Source organism: Balaenoptera acutorostrata, chromosome 18 (assembly GCF_949987535.1).
Source record: "Balaenoptera acutorostrata chromosome 18, mBalAcu1.1, whole genome shotgun sequence".
NCBI lineage: Eukaryota > Metazoa > Chordata > Mammalia > Artiodactyla > Balaenopteridae > Balaenoptera > Balaenoptera acutorostrata.
Window position 1 is genome coordinate 61107316 of NC_080081.1, and position 27653 is coordinate 61134968.

Here is a 27653-nt window from a genome sequence, read left to right on the forward strand (position 1 = left end):
AAATTACATCAGTGGCGATAAGGAAGTTGGAAAAAGTAGTGATTGGTAAGGTTGAGAGTCACAATTAGTCTCAGATGGGAGCAATTCATCCTATAGGCGCTATATACCATACATCAGTTCTTTACAATGTGCATGAAAATCACCTGGGGCTCTTGTTACGCTGTGGATTCTAACTCAGTACATCTGAGACGTGGCCTGAGGTGCTGCATTCTAACACATCCCTAAATTGATGAAAGCCACCGATTCTCAGACTACACTTTGCATAGAAAGCCCACAGACCCCCTTGACACGTGTTTTAAAAGGAAAAAATAGGTTGATTACTTGGATCTAAGTCATGCATGTAGGTGGCATTAGAACCTTCCAGCCAAAGTGCATGATCTTACCAGAAAAGCAATCATTCTTAGAGGAAAAAGACCAAGCCAGCACTGAGTCTCAGAGCGTGAGGGAGATGGAGCCGGGGGTTGAGGGGTCTGGAAACACATATAGAAATCAAGAGAGGTAAAGAAAGGGCAGCAGTCATAGAAATAGCAACAATGTTGTTCAACTGAATAAATAATCCATGTTTGAAAAGCAGAGAAGAAGGTAGCCTGGGATATTTGAAGTCAGGCCTGGGAATGCCAGACCCAGGACACTAGGCTCACTGTCACAGAAAAGGCAAACTTCAAAGTCTTAACAACAAGAAATGGAAAGAAATCCGCGCAGGCAAACCAACACCGCCGAGGTGAGCAGAGGTTTACAAATGTCCAGAAGGCAACCAGGTAGATTCCCAGACGTGGGAAGTGAACTTACCTGCTCATCTTCAGCTTCCGGAAGGAACTGAGCAAGGGAAATCAAAGTGTCCTAGTCCCAGAGGAAACAGCGTGTCCAGCAAGGCATCCAGGAAGGGATGAAGTGCGGAGCTGGAAAACTCAGCCGAGGCTCTCAGCTCTGCTACTCACGTCAAATCCGCCGTAAAGTTACGTCGTAGGGAACCAATGAAAGGCCTGCATTCCTTGTTACCTGCGTGGGGCAGAATCACGTGTGAGTTAAGTGGCTCTAGCTGTGAAAACTGGCAAGCAGTATGAGGCGCAAGGCACACTGGTAGAGCCCTGCGTCTCAGGGAGGTCCCAGATCAGCGGAATCAGCATCACCGGGGAACCTGTTAGGATATGTAAATTCTCAGCCCCCGCCCCAAACCTACCAACCAGAAACTGTGGGGCTAGCGCCCTGCAGCCTGTGTTCCTACAAGCCCTCCGGGTGATTCTGATGCACGCTTACTGCAGTCGAGTCTATTGAAAGCACGGTGGAGAATCAAGGCCAGGTGTGGCAAAGGACCATCATTGTAAGTGGGCTTGATAACAGCGCTTTTAAAGAACTAGTGAAGACTAAAGCCTGTTGACAGGGAGAAGAAAACCCAGGAGAGATGATGTAAAATAATAATTAATAAAACATGCTCAGTGAGCAACAAAGTTGGGCAAGCACATTCCGTGGTAGAGTTTGATCAATGTCAAGGCCTCAGCCAGCCAAACACAGGACAATAATGTTTTGATGCTGATGAGGGACATCATTCATGCCAAGAGGGGTCAACTCACAATATGCGTTTGAAAATTCTTCATGATGTATTTTTAAGAGACTCACCAAAAAGAAGTGCTATTTGGTGCCCATGCTTGTGAAGAGATCTTCTCAGAGGGGGAAAACAAACTTGAGAAAAACAAACATGGTGGTCTAATGGGATCTGTTTGACAAAAACGTTGAGAAAGAATTTTGTTTTAAATATGAACACAAGTGTAAGACACAAACCCCCCAAAAAACAGGTAGGGGCTTTAATTACAGGCATACTTTGTGTGTGTGTGTGTGTGTGTGTGTGTGTGTGTGTGCTTTGCTCTATGGTGCTTCACAGACACTGTGTTTTTTACATTGAATATTTGTGGCAACCCCGCATCAAGCAAGTCTATTGGCACCATTTTCCAACAGCATTTGCTAACTTCATGTCTGTGTCACATTTTCGTAATTCTCACAGTATTTCAAGTTATGATGATATTTGTTGTGGTGATCAGTGGTCTTTGATGTTACTATGGCAAAAAGCTTGCAATTTGCTGAAGGCTCAGATGTTGGTGAGCATTTTTCAGTATTAATTTTTAATTAAAAAAATTACAGAAGGAAGCAATCTGAAAAGGCTACATAGTGTATGATTCCAACTATGACATTCTAAAAAAAGTAAAATTATGAAGACAGGGAAAAGATCAGTGGTTGTCAAAGGTTATGGGGAAGGAAGGGATAAGTAAGCAGAGCACATAGGATTTTTAAGGCAGTAAAAATACTCTGTATGATACTTTAATGAAGGATATGTGTCATTATACATTTGTCCAAACCCACAGAATGCACAACACCAAGAGTGAACCCTAATGCAAACTGTGGACTTTGGATGATTGTGATGTGTCTGTGTAGGTTCATCGACTGTAACAAATGTACCACTCCAGGGGGATGCTGATAATGAGAAAAGGTATGCACGTGTGGAAGCAGGGGGGATATGGAACATCTTCATATCTTCCTCTCAATTTAATATAAAACTACTCTTAAAAAGTCTTTAAAAAAACGAATGTAACGCCACCCTAGAGAAGGCTGTATTCCAGCCCATAGAAGCAATACGTCCCTTGGTCTATATTAAATTTTAATCTTGTAAATTTACATAATACTCATAACACAAGTTTGAAAATCATCATAATTAACTTGGATTTAAAACTATCAGTTCCAAATGGTGGGATCCACCAGACTGCTAAGAGGAAAAAGAAGTACATATTTGAACTATGTTTTTACCTGACAAGGGATAGGAAAGTCTCTCAAAGAGACAAACAAACAACAACAACAAAAGTGCACGCTGATGGTAGATGAATTCCAGAAAAAGGCTGTGTTAACCAAGAGCTATAGCACTTTCAAAGGCATTGCCCGTTAGAGATAAATCCAGAGCGTGTCAGGTTATATTTTCCTATCAATGATTGACAGTGCAGAGCTATTAAAATGACTGTATATCTTTATTAGATGTGTAAATGTAATTTAAATATTATTCTAGGTGCATTTTTTTAAGTGAGAAGAAAATGAGGTCCATAGATTCATCTGAAACAATCTCTAATACGTGGAATTATGAGACACATAAACTCAATATGAATATTTATTTCATAAACATCTGCTTGAATACAAAATATGTGGCTTAAGCAAATTCAACATGAAAAATAGTTCAATTAAAACTAAAAGCATTTAAGAAGAACATTGTATTGAAAGCAATAGATTTTACTTGCAGGCAGTTGATAAGTTTCTAAAACAGCAAATGGTAAGTGGCGAAGAACAACAAAAGAAACAGTTTGCTGAAATTAGAAAATACTAATGAGAATTGTATAAAGAATCATACATTCTTGCCTTCACAGTACTTCAACCAACATTGAGAGCAAAAGATATTTAATTGACTAAAAAATTTAATGAAACAGACTGTTGGGGAGTTATTTCAAAGAGCAAATTCTCAGAGCAATTTTGACTTTTACCTCCATTCCAAAATTGTCTTTTAATTTATAAAACTTAAAATTTTCCATTCAGGAATTTATATTTCTCCAGACCTTTATACATCTAAAAATTTTAATCTTATGTCTTCTTTCTAAAATAATACATATGTTCTTAGGAAAATTTAAAAATAAAAAAGTGTAAAAAAGAAAACATCATCTATAACATTCTCATATCATGATATTATATGTTACATCATGGCAGTTTTCTTTTACAGCCATGGAAAATATTATTTTAATAGCCTTCTAATGATTTTAATGTCCTTATTTTATCATCCACCAGGAGACATCAGTTGAATGAAAATGAGTCTAATTGGTTTACCTGCAAGAAAATTCTGGGTAAGACTTCAGAGTTTAGTTTCCTTTTTCTGGGAATCCACAGAATGTCAGTTTGTTGGAGCAGGAAGTTGCTTTGTCTAATCTATTGTCCAAACATTCCATTAGCAAGATAAAATTGGAGCATCAAGGCAGAAATGTTTAAAAGCCTAGAAAGGCATTACTGAAGTTTAGGGTACACTTTAAAAGTGTCAGTAGACATTTTAATCAAAACTGAGCTCTTTACCCAAAGAAGCAACTGTATATTGATATATGTCTTGCAGTAGCTTAAAGAGGTAACTGAAGTGAACCCACCAATACCAACCATGTTGCATATCACTGGGAGGCAGGAAATGGTTACTGGTTGGTCTTGCCCTCTTGGAACTATAGCAACATACTGGTTGATCAAGCTCTTATTTAGATAAAGTTGAATCCTCCCATTTCATTCTTCCTTTCACTCTACCTCACCTTTCACATTATACATGACATTTAAACCTTGCATTTCACCTGTGCGGCAAAACAGCCTTCAGGATGTTTTCTGTCGCACTCGCACCAAACGAGTGTATTTCTCTGTTTTTACTTTCACATATAAACCAGGTGTTTTTTTTTAATGGGCTTCATTTCTACCATAGTGGTACAGAGTGCCTTGTGTGTGTGTGTGTGTGAATCCAGAGTGCTCATGGACAAATTTAGCAAATATTCCACCTACTCTGTTCTACTCATAGTTCTGGGTGTTGAAAACCCAGCAGTGAACCAGAGAGATGAGGTCCTTGGAGTCTGCCTTCTAGTTGCAGGAGACAGAAACATATAAATAGGTGATAGATAGATGGGTAGACAGATAGATAGATGAATGATAGATAAAGACAATTTCCATTAGCAATAGGTACGGAAACAATGAGCAGTGATATGATGGAGTGGAGAGCGGGGGAATGCATGCTACTTTTGTTAAGATGGTTTCCTTACACAGTGAAGTGAGTTTTATTGTCACTCTCAGGTGAGGGGCACTCAGCTCTGTGGGTCCCTGAGCAGATGTCCAACCTGTCTGAGTCTGGAGACAAGGGCTGCCCAGTCTTCAGGTCCAGGTCAACTCACTCGAGCCTTGGTTTGTTTTGCTTTTAATTATTTTTCAGTATGTTTCCAAACTCATTTACATACAAATGTATCTCCACCTACTATCTTTGATATTTTTGCTATTTAGTGTCATCACTAAACATATGCTTTAGTGTTTTTACTATGAGCCAAACATACTCTAATGAAGCAGTTAGGTTGTGTTATTTATCCATTCTGGGCTGTGGGACTGAATCTGCAGATGAAGCGTCCATAGGAACACAGTGGGGGATGTGATTTCTATTTTCCTTCTGGTAACATCTTTCTTTCCTCTTGACTTTTCTCTATACATCTGGAATTAGCTCCAAGATGTGAGAAGTTCAAATGATCTTCCATGTTGGTAACCTCAGAGCAAATGCCTGCTGCTGCTGGAAAAGAAAGAAATCCTGACTTTTCCCCCAGGGTACCGTAGGGAATTTGGCCCTCAGCCTATCAAACAGAATTCCTTACATAGAATCTACTTTTATATCCCATTCATGATGTCCGTGAGCTTTTTGATGTTGCTTTTACTCCAGAAGATTCAGTGTTGATAACTTCCCTCCTTTGCTTTCAAAATAATACAGTATTTAAAAACCCATCTCTATGTAAAGCCTTCCTTTCCTTCATCCCTGCTTTAAACCTTTCAGGTAATACCAGTTTTCCACTTGCCTAATTCACCCTTAGTGAACATTAGCTTGCTAATCTGCTATTGAGGGACAGAATCATGAATTAAGGAATGTGTTTTTTTCAGAAACTGGATGCAAAAGTAAGGTGAGAAACAATGACACTTATTAGGCAAAGCAGATCTAGCTTAAACCGTAATTTTTGGATATTTTAAAAGCTTCAGTTAAACTAGTGGAAAAGGTTTCTGGAATACTGAGGGTTTTCAGATCAAATTTTAATCTGATGTCAATATTTATATTCTCTTAGAAGGTACAACTGAATCAATAGTAAAAAAAAAAAAATTACTAAAGATGTGTACAAGATTATAGTACTGTGAAAAATCTCACCCAGAAGGTTTATATCTGATAGTTTCTTTGTGAGCTTTTACAATGTGGTCTGAGCTCACAAAAATCAAATCATAAATGAAATATACAGATAGTACATTTCAGTTACACTTCTGTGTCCACGTTATATATATATTAAAATATTCATACCATTTTCAGACATTTTGAGGGCTGGCCCAGAGTGTTTTGCACAAAGAGAAATGTGGAAACAGGAGGTTACATTTGCTGGAATACAAGTATCCATATTTTGGTGTATGAATTATAATATACCCTGCCCACACCCACAATTTTACATTTTAAGATAGCTTCCATTGTAAGAAGGAGATAAAACATACCTTTACCTCAAAAGATTAAAGGCCAAACTTACTGACAAATTTCTTCCTGATTCAACTGCAAACATCACGTAAGATCCCCCAGATATTGTACCATATGCTTCATCACCTTTTACTTTTTATTTAAAAATAAAAGCATGCCATAAACCTTTCAAAATCACTTCATACTGTGCTTTCACTAGAAAATGGCTGTGGAGTTATTACCTGCAACCTGGGAGGTAGTGGCTTTAGGCCAAAATTATTAAAAAGCTTAAAAAGTTTCTTCCAACTCCAAACTGCTGGCATGTTGCCATTACCATGTTTTTTTCCTCTTTATCTGTGTCTAATTTCCAACCAACACTTCGAGACACTAAAGGCTGCTTTTGACAGGAAAAAAAGTGGTCTTTCTTTAAAAAGCAGGGAAGAATTTTGCTTGCAATCCAAGGAATTTAAGAAGGAATCTCACCTCAAATCAAGGAAATTATAGCTAAAATGTTAAAAAATAAAAATAAAACCCACATTACCACCTTCCCTCAAATTTTAGAAGACATTGAGTCTGAAATACTTAGTGATTAAGTATATGAGTTAATTTATACTAATAGTTTTAATTTTCCAAAATCCACTTATTTCTCTGGTAAATCCCAAACCAAAGGATATATTCATTATATCTATTGTGCTGATGCTATACATTTTTACTGATGAATTTTTATCTCTAGCATGACCCAAGAGGGGAGACAGAATACACATGTCCACAAAGAAATTGTCACAAGGGACTCAGCCATGCTGCAATCAGCCAACATATAAGCAGACACGTGCACACATGCTAACCGTGAAATTTTCTGTTTCCAGTTTCGTAGATTTAATTACTGACTTTTTGACGCAATGCAGTCACACACCTCATTACAGAATATTAACTTCATCCTCACGTATAAACCAAGGAGTTAATTTTATTCTGGAAAAGGCATGTCTTTTGCATAATATGAAAGTGAAATGCTTCATTAGAGTATGTTTGTAGTTTTAAGGTATTCAGAATTAGAACTTTAACTTGCAAAGAGCATAGATGTTGAGACAGAGAACCAAGTTGCTTCATTCATGTGTGGCGTTTTTAGTTAACCCTTAGGGACGGTCATGACATTAACCCCCTTTCCCCTCTCCCTACTTCTTCATCTTAGACATAGGAACTTTGGGTAAGGGCACTGGTTTAGGTACTCTGAGAGGTCAGATGTCACAGATTCCAGTTTTGTTTTTCTTATGTCAAAATATTTAACAACTGGCTGTGCCAGGCATTAACTCTTCCTTTTTAAATTGAGTTACAGTTGATGTATAATATTATATAAGTTTCAGGTGTACAATACAGTGAATCACAGTTTTTAAAGGTTATACTCCATTTATAGTTATTTAAAAATATTGGCTGTATTACCCATGCTGTACGATATATCCTTGTAGCTTATTTATTTTATACATAGACGTTTGTACCTCTTAATTTCCTACCCCATCTTGCCCCTCCCCCCTCCCTCCCCCACTTGTAACCACTAGTTTGTTCTCTGTATCTGTGAGTCTGTTTCATTTTTGTTATATTCACTAGTTTATTTTTTAAATTCCACACATGTGATATCATACAGTATTTGTCTTTTTCTGTCTGACTTATTTCACTTAGCATAATAGCCTCCAAGTCCATCCATCTTGCTGCAAATGGCAAAATTTCATTCTTTTTGATTGCTGAGTAGTATTTATTTATTTATTTATTTATTTATTTATTTTTCTTAACATCTTTATTGGAGTATAATTGCTTTACAATGGTCTGTTAGTTTCTGCTTTATAACAAAGTGAATCAGTTACACATATACATATGTTCCCATATCTCTTCCCTCTTGCATCTCCCTCCCACCCTCCCTATCCCACCCCTCTAGGTGGTCACAAAGCACCGAACTGATCTCCCTGAGCTATGCGGCTGCTTCCCACTAGCTATCTATTTTACGTTTGGTAGTGTATATATGTCCATGCCACTCTCTCACTTTGTCACAGCTTACCCTTTCCCCTCCCCATATCCTCAAGTCCATTCTCTAGTACGTCTGTGTCTTTACTCCCGTCTTCCCCCTAGGTTCTTCATGAATTTGTTTTTTTTCCTTTCTTTTAGATTCCATATATATGTGTTAGCATACAGGATTTGTTTTTCTCTTTCTAACTTACTTCACTCCGTATGACAGACTCTAGGTCCATTCACCTCACTACAAATAACTCAGTTTCGTTTCTTTTTATGACTGAGTAATATTCCATTGTATATATGTGCCACATCTTCTTTATCCATTCATCTGTTGATGGATACTTAGGTTGCTTCCATGTCCTGGCTATTGTAAATAGAGCTGCAATGAACATTGTGGTACATGACTCTTTTTGAATTATGGTTTTCTCAGGGTATATGCCCAGTAGTGGGATTGCTGGGTCGTATGGTAGTTATATTTTTAGTTTTTTAAGGAACCTCCATACTGTTCTCCACAGTGGTTGTATCAATTTACATTCCCACCATCAGTGCAAGAGGGTTCCCTTTTCTCCACACCCTCTCCAGCATTTATTGTTTGTAGATTTTTTGGTGATGGCCATTCTGATTGGTGTGAGATGATATCTCATTGTAGTTTTGATTTGCATTTCCCTAATGATTAATGATGTTGAGCGTTCTTTCATGTGTTTGTTGGCAATCTGTATATCTTCTTTGGAGAAATGTCTATTTAGGTCTTCTGCCCATTTTTGGATTGGGTTGTTTGTTTTTATTGATATTGAGCTGCATGAGCTATCTGTATATTTTGCAGATTAATCCTTTGTCAGTTGCTTCATTTGCAAATATTTTCTCCCATCCTGAGGGTTGTCTTTTCATCTTCTTTATGGTTTCCTTTGCTGTGTAAAAGCTTTTAAGTTTCATTAGGTCCCATTTGTTTATTTTTGTTTTTATTTCCATTTCTCTAGGAGGTGGGTCAAAAGGATCTTGCTGTGATTTATGTCATAGAGTGTTCTGCCTATGTTTTTCTCTAAGAGTTTTATAGTGTCTGGCCTTACATTTAGGTCTTTAATCCATTTTGAGTTTATTTTTGTGTATGGTGTGAGGGAGTGTTCTAATTTCATACTTTTACATGTACCTGTCCAGTTTTCCCAGCACCACTTATTGAAGAGGCTGTCTTTTCTCCACTGTATATTCCTGCCTCCTTTATCAAAGATAAGGTGACCATATGTGCATGGGTTTATCTCTGGGCTTTCTATCCTGTTCCATTGATCTATATTTCTGTTTTTGTGCCAGTACCATATTGTCTTGATTGCTGTAGCTTTGTAGTATAGTCTGAGGTCAAGGAGCCTGATTCCTCCAGCTCCTTTTTTCTCTCTCAAGATTGCTTTGGCTATTCGGGGTCTTTTGTGTTTCCATACAAATTGTGAAATTTTTTGTTCTAGTTCTGTGAAAAATGCCATTGGTAGTTTGATAGGGATTGCATTGAATCTGTAGATTGCTTTGGATAGTAGAGTCATTTTCACAATGTTGATTCTTCCAATCCAAGAACATGGTATATCTCTCCATCTATTTGTATCATCCTTAATTTCTTTCATCAGTGTCTTATAATTTTCTGAATATAGGCCTTTTGTCTCCTTAGGTAGATTTATTCCTAGATATTTTATTCTTTTCGTTGCAATGGTAAATGGGAGTGTTTTCTTAATTTCACTTTCAGATTTTTCATCATTAGTGTATAGGAATGCTAGAGATTTCTGTGCATTAACTTTGTATCCTGCTACTTTACCAAATTCATTGATTAGCTCTAGTAGTTTTCTGGTGGCCTCTTTAGGATTCTCTATGTGTAGTATCATGTCATCTGCAAACAGTGACAGCTTTACTTCTTCTTTTCCAATTTGGATTCCTTTTATTTCTTTTTCTTCTCTGATTGCTGTGGCTAACACTTCCAAAACTATGTTGAATAACAGTGGTGAGAGTGGGCACCCTTGTCTTGTTCCTGATCTTAGTGGAAATCGTTTCAGTTTTTCACCATTGAGGACGATGTTGGCTGTGGGTTTGTCATATATGGCCTTTATTATGTTGAGGAAAGTTCCCTCTATTCCTACTTTCTGGAGGGTTTTTATCTTAAATGGGTGTTGAATTTTGTCGAAAGCTTTGCTGAGTAGTATTTAATTTGTGTGTGTGCGTATCGCATCTTCTTTATCCATTGAACAGATTCCATTTTTGAATCAATTACAGTCACCCTCTTTGGCATGCCCAACTTCTTACCTGTGGTCTGTACCCAGCTACATATGGACAGAGAACTGGCATACTGACAGAGGATTTACTGCCCAATTGTCCTTCCCTTAAGAGAATTACAGTCACTCTCTGTTGATGGTGACAGAGACCCTGATGGTCCCTCTCCTATCTATCTACTCTGCCTCCTGGGAGGGTTTTCAAAGTTTACCCTCAAGCCCAGTAACTGTAGTAAGCCCAGTCTAGCTGATTTCAGCAGCTCTTTCTCTGCTGCTGGCATAGTATTTGGCTGGTAAATAAATTTCCCAGCCTTATTTAGTGTGACAGCCTTTTGCTTGGTAGCTGGTCCCATTAGGAGAACTGCTCTTTGACTTTTCTTCTTTGCTTCCCCTCTACCAGTGATTCTTTTCAGGAGATCAAGCTGTCCTTTATTTACCTTGAGCACCAATAGAGATTGAAAATAAAGTTTACACTAATTTTCCACTATTCTTGGAGTATTTCTCATCTCCGATGCCCTTTTCTTTTCTTTCCTAGTCTTCTCACTTTTCTTAGAATTTCTCCCTGTTTTCTGAATTTCTTCCTCTCCTTTTTGGTATATTTTGATTCCTCGAATAACCAGGCCATAAACATGGTCAGACTTATTATGATCTCTTTACCCTGGTCCTCTGTATTCCCATTCTTTTTTAAAATTCTAACCTTGCATAGGACTTCTTTGCAGTGCAAATCATTGAATCAGGACTCAAGTATGCTCTTTCTGGCCTCAGGGCCCAGATAATAGAAATGAAACACCTTCTAGCCATCAGTTACCTCTCCAGTTCATAAAACAATTATCTCCCTCCCCAAGAATTGTCTACATTTCCTGTGAGACCAGCCAGTGAGCTCTTCCTTCACCTAAAGCTCTTCCAGGTGAAACACCTTCAGTTAGAAGTAAACTTACAACCAGAGGCAGTGATCTCATTTGGAGGAGGCCTCTGTGTACCTCCCTCCTCCCATCACAAGATGTAGCCTCCCAAGTTTCACCAAGGAGACAAAAGTCTGTACACCTCCATTTTTTGGTCCTGATCTGCTTCACAGTCATATTAGATCCTGGAAGGGCTAAGCACCCCTCCATGGGCCCCTATTTGGCAAACGAGCCTGGGGTAGTCAGTTTGATTTGGGTTTTGGGAACTTAATGATTCACAAACATTTTTCTTTTTTGGTTGTCTACATTCTTTCCAGAAACTATCAGCTGTGGTTAAATTTGGTTCCTGTTTTTGTTTCTTTTAGAATTACTAAAGGGTAACCAGTCTTTTCAGGGTGACACTACCCCTTAATTAGCTGTGTCTATGGGTTTATAATCCTAACCAAGAAATTTCAGCATCTCTTTTAGGAAGTGGTGGGTTGACGAGACCCACCATTGATCTATTTCTCTTACCTGTCTTCAGAAGGAGGAGGAAGGTCTCCACCACATTGACTGGCAGAGACACCTAGGGATAGTTCACTGTTAGATGTTGATTGATGAAGGTGCACTAGTTTTGCATGAACAGGTACTCTCAAGGTTTACAGAGTTGCCAGCTTTTCATCTTCTCCTTCCCCAAATTCTTCTTAAATTACTGCTTGAGTCACCACCCCAGTTGTTGCTATGATTCATTCCACTTGACGTGAACAGATGAGGCAGGTTATGACTTCCACTTTCTTTGCCTCTAATATTTATAACCAGCTCACAACATATGCACCTGATTATGTTCTTCTATCTTCACTTTGGTATTTTTCCAACAATATTCTAGTTTTGCTGGTCTCTTGCTCTTCTTACAGAGGAGTATTTGCCTCACGTGTGCCCACGCATGTACACATGGTCAGGGAAAATGGAATAGATACTGATTGGAAGAAAACGGCGCTTTTTTCCACAAAGGAAGGAAGTCTGACAGTTAAGCATAGCTATAAAACTCCAGTCACAGTAGGATGTAGAATACTTCACTCACTTCTCTTTCACTGCAGCTCAGGAGGAAGGCTATGATTAAAGCAGTAATGGGCGTATGACTAGAAGGAAAACAGAGCAATGATGGCATTTGAATACATGATTCATTTTCTGGTACAAACGCAAGGAACTCCAGGTCATAGAGGACAGGACACATTGTTCCAATGCCTAGACATGCTGAGTCTAGTGCTCTGTGTTTAGAAAAACCAGAGCAAGAATCCTCCTCATAATGCCTCCAAAGTGGTCTTGCAAATATAATTAACTGAAAGAGTCAAATCACTGCTCCATCCATGAGAGAGGAAAAAGGATGCAGTCATCTGAGAACCGCGGCAGACCCTGAAGCAGTCGTTTCAAAGTGTTAGCAGGGTCTTTGTGTTAATAGGAGACAAAGCTGCTCCTTTTTTCAGCTTAAGGTGCAGACAACTTTGGAAGAAGGAAGAGACAAGCTCACAAAATTGATTTTGCCAAGGTTATCTGCCCTTTCAAGGTACTGAAAGGGTTCACAAAGGAATCTTACCAATGATGTTTATATGGCAACAGAATGTTTTCAGTTCCCTATGTTTCCAACATCCACCACCCTAATCCAGCTTTATACTTCGACTCAACCAATTTCCTGGTTTCTGTCCTGCTGCCTTGTACCCAGACAGTCTGTCTTTTGGCAGAGCTGTTTGAATGTGTACGCCAGCTGTAAAGGCTCACCACCTTTTACTTTGGATGTTATGTCGGCTGTTGGACTATTGGCTCTCAGCACAAACCCACCTCCCTTACTCTGCTTTGGGACGTTGAGTCTGGGTGTGGTTCTTCCGTGGAGGAGACTAAAAGGAAGAAAGGAGAAGGAATTTACTCCTTCCTGCTTTACTTTCTCTTGCTGTCAACATCACCCTAGAACTGGTTCTTCACTCTGGACACAGCAGGTGGTTTCAGAACTAGCAATCTCCTCCAGCTGAGAGTTCCGGGTCACTCTAAGAACAGCCTGAATATACCTCTCCAAGAAGACAGCTCCAGCAGGAAGCATCCCTCCTCCCAGGTGCAGGTCCCAGTTCCACAGGACTCATCCTGCAAACTTTTAAGTTCTAGCAATCCCTTCCCTTGTTTCCCAGCAGGGATGGTAGCTGCTTCCCGCATTTACTTCCTCTGTGAGACCTCAGTGTCTCCCCTTTGTCTCTGAAGTTCTTTAAACCTCGGTTAACAATTGTCTATATTAAATTCTCTCTGTTAAAATAACTAGGTGGTTTCAATGTCCTGACTGCACCCTGCCTGCAAACACTCCAACTTCTCCCTTCGTGACCCACTTCAAAGCCTACCTGTACCCTTGACCCCGTGTGACTCAGGCCAATGGATGGTGCAGTCCCACTTGGAGGCAGGAGAATGGACTTAATGACCTCTCCATGGCCCTTCCTGCATCATATAGCTCTGAGGTACGGTCATTCATATGCCCAGGGCACTTCGTGAAAATTTTATACCTAACTGCAATTTATCTATACTCTCCCACGACTGTCCACATTTTTCTTTCAAGCCTCCAGCTTCTGGGAAGTGAAACACTGTACTTAGAAACTGTACCACCCCGGAAGGGAGTTATATTTAAATGGCCAAGCAATTCCTTGGAAATGAAGTGGTTGAAGGCTCAATGACGACAAATGGATTGCGAATGCTTGTGAGATTTATATAGTGTACACGTGGGAAATTCAGGTTCTTTCCAAGGAGCTGGTGGGTTTTATAAAGTGCATGTAAATTTTCAACTTGGACCTTGATCTGTTTAATATATGGCTGAGGGATTTTTCTAAATTGCTCTCCTTGGACCACAATTTTTAGCTGAGTTTACTATAATTTGTGTTCACAATAAAAAGCACAGGTTCTTTGGTGCTTTTCTTTTATTTGCATTAGTTACCAGAGACACATGAATATATTGAAATATTCTCATCATTCATCAAATGCTCACTGAATTCCTGAAAAATGTTTACAGACCTCGTCTTCCTAATGAGAGGAGAGAGGCAGGGCTGTGTGAGGACACCGGTGTGTGTGCAGCGCCTGTAGGAGGGCCAGGTTAAAGGGAGCTGGTGCGGCTGCCATATCGACTTTCCAACTCAGCTAAATGCAAAGAATTTTATGGAAATAGTTTTTTTTGTAAATTCTAGAAGAGCCTGGATGACTGAATCTTTCAGTGTGACAAATGATTTAGAACCCGTTAGAAAATCTCTTGTCTGTCAAATTAACAGCAGGAATTCTCATACTGGGGGGTGTGTGTGTGTGTGTGTGTGTGTCATTACTACGTTTATCCAATCACAAGTTACTTAAATTTTGGTAAAAGGTGTGAGTTTCTTTTGTATTAATATATATGTGTGTGTGTGTGTGTGTATATATATATATAATGTATATATACACATACACATATACAGACATATATACAGTTGACCCTTGAACAACATGGGGGTTAGGGGTGCGGACCTTCTGAGCGGTCGAATAATCTCAGATATGACTTTACAGTTGGCCCACTGCCAACCTCCACAGGTTCAACCAAAGCTGAATCGTGTAGGACTGCAGTACATATTTATGGAAAAAAATCCCAGTATAAATGGACCTGCACAGTTCAAACCTGTGTTGTTTAGGGTCCAATGTACTTTTCTCAAGAGCAGTTTTAGGTTCACAACAAAATTGAGTGCAAAGTACAGAGAGTTCCCACAGACCCTCTTTTCCCCACTGTCACCCACAGCTTATCTTTTTTACTGTAGGAAAACTGAACCAAACAGATTTATTCAACTTTTTTAGGATGAGGAAAACGATATAGAATAAGTCGTAAGAAATGCTCTCATGTACTACCATCTCAAATAGGTTTCAATGTTTTACAAAATGCTCACACAGTATATAAGGCCATCTTGAACACACTTTTCTTTTTAAACTTCTCTTGCAATAAATAAAACATTAACAATTTCTTCTGTACCAACCTAAAGCAAAATGACTGTATTACTAGTTTTTATGATGTTGTTCACACATATCTTTAATCATGCACTTTTAATGAGATCAGTGCCCATACAACATCCCTCACCAGTGTGGTACATTTGTTACAATCAATGAAGATATATCATAATCACCCAAAGTCCGCAGTTTACGTTAGGGCCCATTCTTGGTGTTGTACATTCTGTTTGTTTTGCCAAATATATAATGATATGTAACCACCATTAGAGTAGCATAAAGAATAGCTTCACTGTCCTAAAAATCCTCTGTGCTCCAGCTGTTCATCCCTCCATCCCCCAACCCCTGGCAACCACTGATCTTTTTACTGTCTTTACCATTTTGCCTCTTCCAGAATGTCATAGAGTTGGAATCATACAGTAGGTAGCATTTTCAGATAGGCTTCTTTCACTTATTAATATGCATTTAATTTTCCTCCATGTCTTTTCATGGTTTGCTAGCTTATTTCTTTTTAGTCCTGAACAATATTCTGTTGTTTGGATGTATTCCAGTTTATTTCATCCATTCACTTACTGAAGGACATCTTGTTGCTTCCAACTTTTGGCAATTATGAATAAAGCTGCTGTAAACATTCATGTGCAGGTTTTGTGTGGATAAAAATTTTCAACTCATTTGGGTAAATAGCAAGGAGTGCCATTGGTGGATCATATGGCAAGAGTACGCTTAGTTTTGCCAAGAAACTTCCAAACTGTCTTCCAATGGCTGTACCACTTTGCATTCCCACGAGCAATGAATGAGAGCTCCTGTTGCTCCACGTCCCCATCAGTGTTTTGTGTTGTCAGTGTTTCAGATTTTGGCCAATCTAATAATCATATATATTTTTAACAATATGATAATAATTAGCACTACCTAAATGTCAGGCCTGTTTTAAGTGCTTTCCAATTAGTATCTCATTTAATTCTCACAACAACACTATGAGAAAGGATCTATTATTATTCCCATTTTACAGGTGATACAACTAAGGAAGAAAGAATTGATACACTAGGCCCATGGTCACAGCTAATAAGTGGTAGTGCTGGAATTCTAACTTAGGAAGACCCTCTCTCTCAACCATTGCTCTCCACTTCCTCTCAAATATCAACTGTAACTTTAGAAGTAAAAAAAACACATTCTTATATATCCTTCCCTTCATTGTTTCCCTCCTTTTCTTCAGAATATTTTCATTTCTTTTGGCAATAGATTCTTTGTACATTGTTAAATGGTCCAAACTTGTCTTATCAAGAATCACACTTTCATATCTCTATTAATTTACAGATATCCAACACTTAACAGTGTAGTACATTGGGCTCTCGTTTCTTTATTTACATGAAATTTCTCCTTCTAATTGTCCTTAAGACAGAGGGGAAAGGCTCAGATTCCAATTATTAATTATGACAGCAAAACTTTCAATAGAACTTACTCAAAATATACAGTCAGTAAATTGGATTTGCTAAAAAGAGCAACACATTATAAAACACTGTGTGTTATTGTATCTTCCAGAATCTACTGTGGGAAGGAGGCAAAGAAATAGCATTTACAAGGCACTTGCTGGATGGCTCAGTACAGAAGTGTGGTCCTCAGTCACCAGCATTAGAATCATCTGGGAGCTTGTTAGAAATGTAGAATCTCAGGCCATACCCCAGACATGCTGAGTCAGAACCTGCATTTTAACACCAAACCCCAGGAGATGCACACACACGCAACACAGTCAAGTTTGAGATGTACTGTAGCAGAGAAGCATAGCATGTGGCCATGCCCTGAGTTATGCTTCAGCCATCACATTCCCCATCATGAGAACCATCCTGATACGACCTAGTCAGACAGAAACTGGTGATATTTACCTGCCTAAGCTCATCCTTATTCTGTCAGGTGAAAAGAGGCATGGCTATCATTAGGTGCAGAATAGGAAACGGGCTTTGGCCAGTAGAACATTCACTGATTGGACCACAAGTTAGAGGAGTTTCAACTTCAGCGTAAAGGCAATGAGGATTCATTAAAGGATTTTAAGGAAAGAAACCATAGGGTAAGATTGCATTTTAGAAAGACCACTCTGGCTATAGGGTGGAAAACAAAGAAGATGGGGACAAGCCTGGAGCCAGATGACCATTTAGTGCAACGGGGGTGGGGCAGGGGCCCGGGAGAGCAAGCAGTAGCAGTGGAAGGAGAAAGACATAGACTCAAAAGACATTTCAAAGGTAGACTTGTCAGGACTTGGTGATTAATTAGGATGTAAGTTGTAAGGAAGAAGGAGAGAAGAAATGAAGCCACGGTTCCGTGGCAAAAATATTTTTAAGAAAGAAAGAGAAATTACCTGCACTAAACATTTAAATAGTGTTGCACTAGCCCAGGAGTAAACCGGCAGATCACTAGAACTAAGCAGAAAGACCAGAAGTCAAGTCAATTCCTTCCTACAAATTTTTATTATGATAATGATGACATTTAACCCATTAAGGAAGGGATTAATTATTCAATGACTCACACTGAGGTCAATGGTTAACTACTAAGGGAGAAAAACGGGTAACTTCCTGTCTCATGACAAAATGAGACTGAGATTGAAGAGTTGCATGTTTTAAAAAAATCGTTAAAGACCTAGACTAAACTAAAACTTGGCGAACAGTAAATTGATCTCATGATACAGAAAGCTATTCTAAAGCATGAAAGAAAATAGTACAAATCATATAGAAAAAGGTTGATAGACTTGACTGTATAAAAATTAAAAACATCTGTATTGCAAAAATAATTCTAAAGACAACCAGCTGGGGAATAAAGATATCTTATTGATTGAAAGAAAGATAGAAAATCAGTAGAAAAAGTAGTAAAAAAGATAGGAAATTTACCACCCAAAATTATGATTGATTTAAAAAAATTTTGTTCAAACATGCTAATAATCATGGAAGTAAAAATTAAGATGATGAGATATTATTTTCCTTGTTAAATTGAATTACAATTCCCACTCATTCCTGGTGCAATAAAAGTAGTAATTTCCACACAATGCAAATTAATGTAAATGTGCTGGAAGACAAGTTGGCAACCCATTCATATTCACTGACCCTAAATTTTCATTTTAAGAATTTACCCTACAAAAATTAGAACTATGCATAATGATTTATGGTGTACAAGGATATTCATTCCAGCAATCTAGAAATGGAAAACCTAAAACAAAGTGACTAGTAATAGGGAATTAGTTTAAAAAATAATGGTTATACACTTTAAAAATGATATTTAGCAGCCATTTTAAAATCATGTTTTTCAAGGGATATTTAATAATGTAAGAAAAAGTACATTGAAAATAGAAATTAAAAAAGAGATAAATAGCACGTTCATTTTAAAATATTTGTTAAATGTTATGTGAGGTACTGTTCTGCATAGTTACAGTAACCACTATGCAGTTTGTACTACATATCTAAAGAATACACATATAGAGCTTCCCTGGCGCAGTGGTTGAGAGTCGGCCTGCTAATGCAGGGGACACGGGTTCGAGCCCTGGTCTGGGAAGATCCCACATGCCACGGAGCAACTGGGCCCGTGAGCCACAATTACTGAGTCTGCGCATCTGGAGCCTGTGCTCCGCAACAAGAGAGGCCGCGACAGTGAGAGGCCCGCGTACCGCGATGAAGACTGGCCCCTGCTTGCCGCAACTAGAAAAAGCCCTCACACAGAAACGAAGACCCAACACAGCCATAAATAAATAAATACATAAAATTTAAAAAATAAATAAAGAATACACATGTAGAAAGAATTCCAATTTTGCAAAAAGTATATATATCCATGGCCATAAAAATATTTCTGCAGAGAAAAACACGACAAACTGTTAACGATAGTTACATTTGAACGATGGCATGTTTATTTAAATTTTCTTATTCACCCTTTTCTGTGTTTTTCAATTTTATACAATGAGCATGTATTAGTTACTTATTTTTTTAAATAATAATTCCAATTTTCTTTCAATTTTACTCTAAACAAGGGGAAGGAAAATTGACTTTGGGTTACCTTACTTTAGAGGAGACAGCTGGCACTTTCAAAGAGAAGTTGACTCAATAAGAAGGCACAGTAAAGGAGATAATTACCAAATAAAAAAAGAAAGGAAAAATGGCAATCTGCAGAGTAAAAGAAGTCCCTGCCCCTCACAGGCTGCCACAGTCTCACAGGCAGGTGTACTGGGTCCTTCCCACCTGGCCGAGAACCTCTGGACCCATGTTCTAGGAAGGCTCTGATGTGCATCTTGGCCCCTTCCTGGACCAAGTCTAAGGCTCCAAGTCAACACTTCGACTGATTGTCCTTGAAAAAGAAATGACTTTCCCCAGATGGCACCCACGGTAGGATATAAAATAGTTTAAATTTGGCTTTCTAATAAATGGATTTATAATGATCAATCCTGGGCCCAGGTCAGATTTCTTCCTACCACTTCAGAAGGAAACCTTAAGTAAATTGACTGACACTGTGGGAAAAGCATAGAATGCTGACAGGAGAGAGAATCTCGACAAATTCAAGCATTGTGATGACGTCACAGGATTAGAATTTTAAATTTCTGTCTAACAGTTTGATGCTTATTTTCCCTCTGCCATAAACAATACCCGGTGTCGCCACAGGCTACTTACAATGTCTTGGGTAACTGATTTCTTCTGATAAGGTGCCGTTAACCCCATTCTATGCATTGGGACATCAAGGATTAGAGAGCACTAGTGAGCTGTCAAAGGTCACATAAGAAACAGACAGGATGGTACTCTGAACCTCGCCTGGATTGTGTGTCTCCCCATCTGTACTGCTCAGAAGTCCTGAACATATACTGTTCTGACTGATACATCATCCGATGAGTATTTACTGTGTCTTCAGTGCAGTGCTAGAAATGTTTATTTCTAATCCTCACAGCAGCCCTGCTATGAGACTGATTTTACTTACAGATGAGAAAGTTGAGGTGCAGTGAGAATAAGTAATTGTCCTCATCTCACTCAGCTAACAGATGCCAAGAGGAGACAACATACCATACTTGGCAAATCTCAACATTTCCAGACTTTCCCCAGGAAGCTCAGTACTGCAGATCATACATAAGAAAAACACACTCATTATTCCATAAGCCATGGAGACAATGCCCGGTGACCCTTTAGGCCCGTTTAAGCTAATTTAACAAGCTTCAGTGTAAACTTCCCCTTCTCTGCAATTTGCTTACACAGAATCCTATTCTAATCCTGCTCTGGGGCATAGGATGTTGTAGCTATTCTACACTGGAGTAAGGCATACACCACGAATCACACACTGCATATGTATGATGAGACATGCTCCATAGTTAAGCCTGAGGTCATCAAATGTGCTTCTTATAGTTCACTGACATCCCTGTACAGGATTTATTTCGTTTTACACAATTATCTTCTTTTATACTATCTAAAGCAAACCAAGCCCACACTCAAAGGTAGCACTCACTCCCCAAAGAAATACAACGCAAGCCGCAGTGTAACTTAAAATTTTCTAGTGGCCCCATTAAAAATCCTAAAAAGAAACAGGTGAAATTAATTTTAATAATATGTTTTATTTAACTAAATCTATCTAAAATATCATTAAAACAACGATCAATATTAAACCGTTAATGGATTATTTTACCTTATTTTCACACTGTCTTCAAAATCCAGTGTGTATTTCAGGCTCACAGGATGTCAGTTCAGACGAGCCACATTCCAAGGGCTCAGTAGGTACATATTCCTAGTGTCTACTGCATTGAACAATGCAGCTCTAAAGGGATTTGGTCAGCTTAATTCATTTTGCGCAGCTGCTACAAGAACAGGTGGATACGGCGGAAGTTGCATCCAGTTTGGACTGAGGTCGTAGTCCAGAATTTGCCCAATTGGATTTTATTCAAAGAATACTACATCTTGGAGAAGCAGCTATTACAAATGTCTTTTCGTTTTGTTCTGTTTATTGTGGTAAGAGCACTTAACTCGAAACATCCCCCCATGCCCCTGCAGCTTCCTCCTAACTGGTTTCTCCCATCTACCCTTGCCCCTCTCCCATCTATTCTCTACGTGGCACCAGAATACCTTTCAGTTCTTTGAACGTACCATGCTCCTTCCCATCAAGAGTCTTCGCTCATTCTAGGATTCTCTCCCTACCCCCACCCTTGCCTCTTTAACTGGTTGAGTCCTATTAACCCTTCAGCTCTCAGGTCAATCCTCCCTTCCTCAGAGAATTCTTCCCTGACGACCTCCCCAGCTCTAAGTTTCCTAAAATATTCCCAGTGACACCACATGCTTCTCATTTAAAAAGCTCATCATCCCTAGCGTTTGACCAACACTGTATCTGTTTTCCCCAGTAGAATGTAAGCTCCATAAGGACAGAGAGTGGAGCTGCTTTGGCCCAGCAGAGGATCTAGCACATGACAGGAGTTCCATAAATGTGTGCTGAATGGATGCCAATCAAGATAGATTAGATCTGTGTACATCCACCATGATGTTCTAAGTAAGCAAACGCAGGAATACCTATGAATAATTGTTGGTAAATGGACCATTCCAAACTTCATGTGTCAAAGAAGGAACTAGTGGGAACAAATTTCAGTTGCAAGTCTCATCCTTGCTCTTAAACAAGGCTTTCCGTGTGTCCTACTGGTTGCATGGCATTTCTCCTTTTACAAATTTTATAGTCAAAAACGGAGAAGAGGATGGTTCATTCAGAGCCTAAAACAGAGAAACCAATGTGCCAGGGGAGGGTGTAGGATTTCAATTCTGAATCCCCTCCAGGGAGGTTCATCATTATATTAAATTAAACTGTGGCGAAATGTATTTATTTTCTATGCTAAGGTCAGAAACTATTACTTTCTGTATTTTATTCTTTCTCTGGTTGGGGTCCTTAGCAAAAAATATTACCTTTCTTCTCGATGCGTCCATTAAAAATGACTGTAATCAGCAGAGACGAAGTATTTGAGACCAGTCGCTTTGGTCTATTATTCCTCTGCTCGGAAACAGTTCTAATGAATGATTTGTTGTTTTCTCTGGAATGCAAACACTTTATTCCAAAGAGAGTGACAAACCCCTGAGATGAATTGTACAATAATCAAGAACCCGAATGTAGTTTTCTCTAGGAATTGAAATCATTTCCTGAGAAATTCAACCTGCCTGTTTCACCAGGAGAAATTCTATTGCCAAATTTTTATTTACAGAGCCTCTTATGCTCACACGATCACTTGTTCCATAAAAGCAGGCCGTTACAAGGGTTGGCGTGCTTCAGCCTACTAAGAGTAGGGAAACAACTTACCCATTTTCCACTATAGCATCATGTGTCAAAAAGTTGTCCTGAGCCCAACAGAGGCTGAGAAACTAACCTCCTTGCCCTCCTCTTTAATTCTGCTCCTGTGAACTCTGCTAGAAAAGCAAAGCAAAAGTGACATCCTGCTGTCAGTCTAAGAGCACATCACCTTTTATGAAACCCAGCTTCACTGGGATCTAAGAGGTTCAGTTTTACAGTAGGTTTCACACAATGACTGTCTGTTCCCAGGAAAGCTGACCTGAGTTCAGACAGCTGGATAGTAGGGGAAACTACCAATCTGGTTAAAAGACTTTTTGTACATCTTTTATACCCTGAATTTTTAGGGTTTTTTGTCCCAGCAGCCCAAGTTCTTTGCCATTATTTCCAATGCAGTGTTTGGATGGAGAAGTCTTTAGTTGAGATCAAGATACTCTCTCTATGAATTCCTTTTTTATTCTGATCATTTTCCTTCATGCATCTTAAGGTCTGATACTGGAACTTAAAAACTTTAATGATGTTCATGTGCACATTATTCTCTTGTCCAGAATTTTGCCCTCAAACCTGTTTCCAACCACGTCCACGGCAGTCCAGGTAACAGTACTGGGCCTCACATTTGTGTCTTGGGAACACTGGTAGGACATTTCTTGTTATTAGATCTGCATGTGTGTCTTATATTGGTGCTGTAACAGATTACCACAAACTTAGTCGCTTAAAACATGTTTATCGTCTCATAGTTCTAGAGGTCGGAAGTCTGAAATGTGTCTTACTGGGCTGACTAGGTGTCAGCAGGGTTGGTTTCTTCTGGAGAATTCATTACCTTGCCTTTTTCAGCTTCCAGTGACAACTTCTCTAGGGACCTCTGGGCTTGTGGCCCCGTACTCCATCTTCAAATCACATCACCTGGACCTCTGATCACATCATCATATCACCTTCCCCTCTGCTAGCGGTCAAATCTCCATCTGTTTCCCTCAAATGAAGATGCTTATAATTCCACTTAGGGCCCAGCCAGATTATCCAGAAAAGCCCTCCATCTCAAGGTCCTTAACTTAATCACATTTGCAAAGTCTCTTTTGCCTTATAACATATTCACAAATTCTGGGGATTAGGGGCATAGACATCTTGAGACCAGTATTCAGCCTACCGTAATACCCATACTCTTCTTGTTTTTTTTTTTTTTTTTATTTATTTTTGGCTGCGTTGGGTCTTTGTTGCTGCGTGCGGGCTTTCTCTAGTTGCGGCCAGCGGGGGCTACTCTTCGTTGCAGTGCGCGGGCTTCTCATTGCGGTGGCTTCTCTTGTTGCGGAGCACGGGCTCTAGGCGCGCGGGCTTCAGTAGTTGTAGTGTGCGGGCTCAGTAGTTGTGGCTCGCGGGCTCTAGAGCGCAGGCTCAGTAGTTGTGGCGCACGGGCTTAGTTGCTCCGCGGCATGTGGGATCTTCCCAGACTGGGGCTCAAACCCATGTCCCCTGCATTGGCAGGCAGATTCTTAACCACTGCGCCACCAGAGAAGTTCCAGATACCCATATTCTTGATATCTTTAATATCGCCTTTTTGTCGATTCACATAAAAGTGGCAACATCGCTGGTGTTCAAACCCCCAGCCAATATAAACCAGGCTCACTTTGCACTTTCTCAGTTCCCTAGTGGTAAGAGTCTCCACCCTAGGCTCAAAGTACAGGTTTTTTCTAATGACGAGCCAGAGACCCATCCTCCCCAGCCTCTCACCCCACCACACACACAGGCAGCCCTCACCTGTGCTCAGCACCCAGCATCACACTGAACGAGAGCTCCTGAATTTAAAAATCAAATACTTTCTAAACGACAGGAACAAAAAATCTCAGAATACAAATAGCCATAAGTTCACATAGGACAACAATTCGGTAATGGTAAGACATATTGTTTAGGCTCTGCTGGCTAGAAAAGAGGGGGAAAAGGAGCTCTTAAGCTGCTGTCTTCCAATGAGTAACGTTTTTAAAAGGGCCAAATGACTAATGAAAAGAACAAGAAGATGGATTCAGTACACATTCACCAGGTCATTTCACAAACGTGAAGCTACCTCCCTGTCTATTTTTAATCCTTAAATGCCACTGAGTTCACTGTCCACCTCTGGGATTCTCCATACCAACACCCACCCAAAAGATTTTTAAAATCACCCAAAGATTATTTTTTAAATCTTTCCAAATATGCAAAGTAGCTGATTCCAGTCCTTAACAATCTTCTCAGGAAAGAGCTTCTAAACTTGAATGTAGGTAATTTGCCAACGCTTCCAAATGCAATGAAGCAGCTCCCTCTCGCATCTTGGAGGAGCCATTTTCATGTGTAATTTAACACATGGTGGTGCAAAATAGTTAACAGAAACTGGTTTCCACATTCTGGAGGAAGCAAACTTCGAAAGTGAATGCAACTTGTTTTTAACTTATACGTGAAATTACTTCCATAGGAAGGGCTTAAGGGTATTTCAAATGACCAGGACTTTTCTGGACCACTTCTGATTATGCCTTATTTCAAGGTCAGAGTATGGCTAAAATAAAAATGAAAAAGAATTCACTTATGAGGATTTACATTTTATGAAACCCATTGAGAGACTGTCTCCCTACCCCTTCTCCACTATAACTTTTATCATTAGTGGAAACATTATTTTAATCCAATCTCTTGCCCATTTCCTGAGGCACTGTTCTGGGCATCTTCCTGCAGTTTTCATGCATTGATGACCATCATTATTCTTTCTTTATGGGATTTCAGCCAAAATTGAGCACTTGTGACAATATTCACATCTGAACTAATGTGACTTAATTTTCCAAGTTGGCTTCATAAGGCAAAGCAGTAAGTGCTTTATTAAAATCTAGATAATAAAATTAGCTCATTTATCTACTAATTGTGTACTTCCATTACATGATTAAATACATTTGTTATGTGAAACTCCTATAAATTATACCACGGTAAAGCCAAATAACCATAAATATTTTGGGTTTCCTCTTTTTTCCATGCTAGGCAGAATTTTAAGGTTAGCACTTGGCATGTAGCCTAAAATCTAAACTGTTATTTAACCTCTATTGAAGTCACCTTTATATTGAAGGGCGCCAAATGGAAAGCTGGAAGATTAGAAACATTATTTTAAAAGGTATCCTTGGGAAGAAAAGGTCTTTAAACTCCGTTGGGCTAAATAAAAGTGCCTCCAAAGTTATGAGATAATTTTACTATTTTTTTTTTAGTAGGGGGTTGGTAGGGCGATGCAAGGTAGAAGGATTGTATCAATTCCACGAGCTTTCACTTCTAGAACTTTGATCTCACACAAGCTGAGCAGCCTGATTTGCAAGCCTAAGAAGTAGTAACAGGATGAAATACACCAGAAGAAGCCAGACCCCACAGAAATATGTCTTACCATCTGACCCACAGAAATATGTCTTACCATCTGACCCCACAGAAATATGTCTTACCATCTGACCCACAGAAATATGTCTTAATAAGATGAGTTCTAGCAGGTTTACTTCATCACTTACCTGGAAGTTCTCACATGAGCTCAGTCCCAGAGCCAAATCAAAAAGGATTTAAGGAATATTTTTCAGCCATAAAAAAAAATGAAGTTTTGCCATTTGCAACAACACGTATGGGTATCTTGCTAAGGGAATAAGTCAGACAGAGAAAGACAATTACCATAGGATTTCACTTATATGTGAAACCTAAAAACACACAAAACAAAACAGAAATAGACTCATAGAAACAAGAGAACAAACTGACAGTGGCCAGAAGGGAGGGTGTTAGGGGGTGGGTGAAATAGGTAAAGGGGATTAGGAGGTACAAACTTCCAGCTGTAAAATAAATAAGTCATGGAGATGTAATTTACAGCAGAGAGAATATTGTCAGTAATATAGTAATAACTTTGTATGGTGACAGATGGTAACTAGATTTATTGTGGTAACTGCTTTGAAATGTATATAAATATCAAATCACTATGATATCCACGTGAAAATAATATGGTATTGTATGTCAATTATACTTCAATTTTTTTAGAAAAGGATTTAAGGCTGAATTTCTTTAGGGGAATATCTGAATGAATATTTCCCTCCAAACCTACCCTTTGTTTTCCCCAGAATCCTTTCATTCTCTCTAATCACCCAGAATCTTTGGAGACTGACCCAGCCCCAAACAGATTAACTAAAATGGAGAAGGTATCTTAGGTCAGGGCTATATTGATCAGTCAAGGAGTAAGTAGTAAGTTTTCAAAGAATTTTCCAATCTCAAATTCTGAGTGCACACAAATCAGGCAAACAAGAAGTTTTTACCCATCTCTTATTGGAAACCATTTTGTACACCTGAGTGGTGTGAGACGTCCATTCTGGAAAAGATCAAAGCCCGGTCTCCCAGCTCACCTCCCACTCTGCTCCAGAGACCAGGATGTTATGAAAATAACCCTTCTGATTCCCAGAGAAGGCATTTTCTATCTCTTAGACGAAGTACCAACTGAAAAGACTTTGCATCTTTTTGAAAACAGTGACAAATTGTTGCCGGGGAGCACATGAGGGGATGATTTATTTTTTTCTCTCTCTTAACCAGAACAATTAATTGGTAACAGAATAGAAACTCTCAGCAGTCAGCGAAAAATGGCCTAATCCCTGAATAGAGTATGAGGGGAAAGAAAAAGAAAGTATTTTTTCCAGTTTAATTGCAGGAGTTGATGCCTGAGGAATTCCTGTGCTTCTCTAGTTTCTGTGTATTGCTGATGGTAAGACATAAAAATCTGAGAAGTTCTCCTGGTTAGAAGGAAGCAAAATTAAAAATAAAAGGCTTGCGTAGCACAGGGATATCAGCTCGGTGCTTTGGTGCTTTGTGCCCACCTGGAGGGGTGGGATTGGGGGGGGGAAGGGAGAGGGAGACGCAAGAGGGAGGGGATATGGGGATATATGTATATGTATAGCTGATTCACTTTGTTATACAGCAGAAACTAACACACCATTGTAAAGCAATTATACTCCAATAAAGATGTTTAAAAAAAAATGTGCATTGTTCTGAAAATAAAATAAAAGGCTTAATTCTTGCTGTTAG

At 39.1% G+C, this 27653-nt stretch overlaps 1 long non-coding RNA gene across 1 annotated transcript in view; it reads right to left on the reverse strand.

Moving 5' to 3' along the window:
- Window positions 1-823: 823 nt before the first annotated feature.
- Window positions 824-27653, reverse strand: part of LOC130705643 (uncharacterized) — a 138470-nt gene continuing 111640 nt past the window's right edge. Inside the window, exon 3 of the long non-coding RNA XR_009005987.1 lies at window positions 824-999. This is a non-coding gene — a long non-coding RNA (uncharacterized LOC130705643). The remainder of the gene's footprint in view (window positions 1000-27653) is intronic.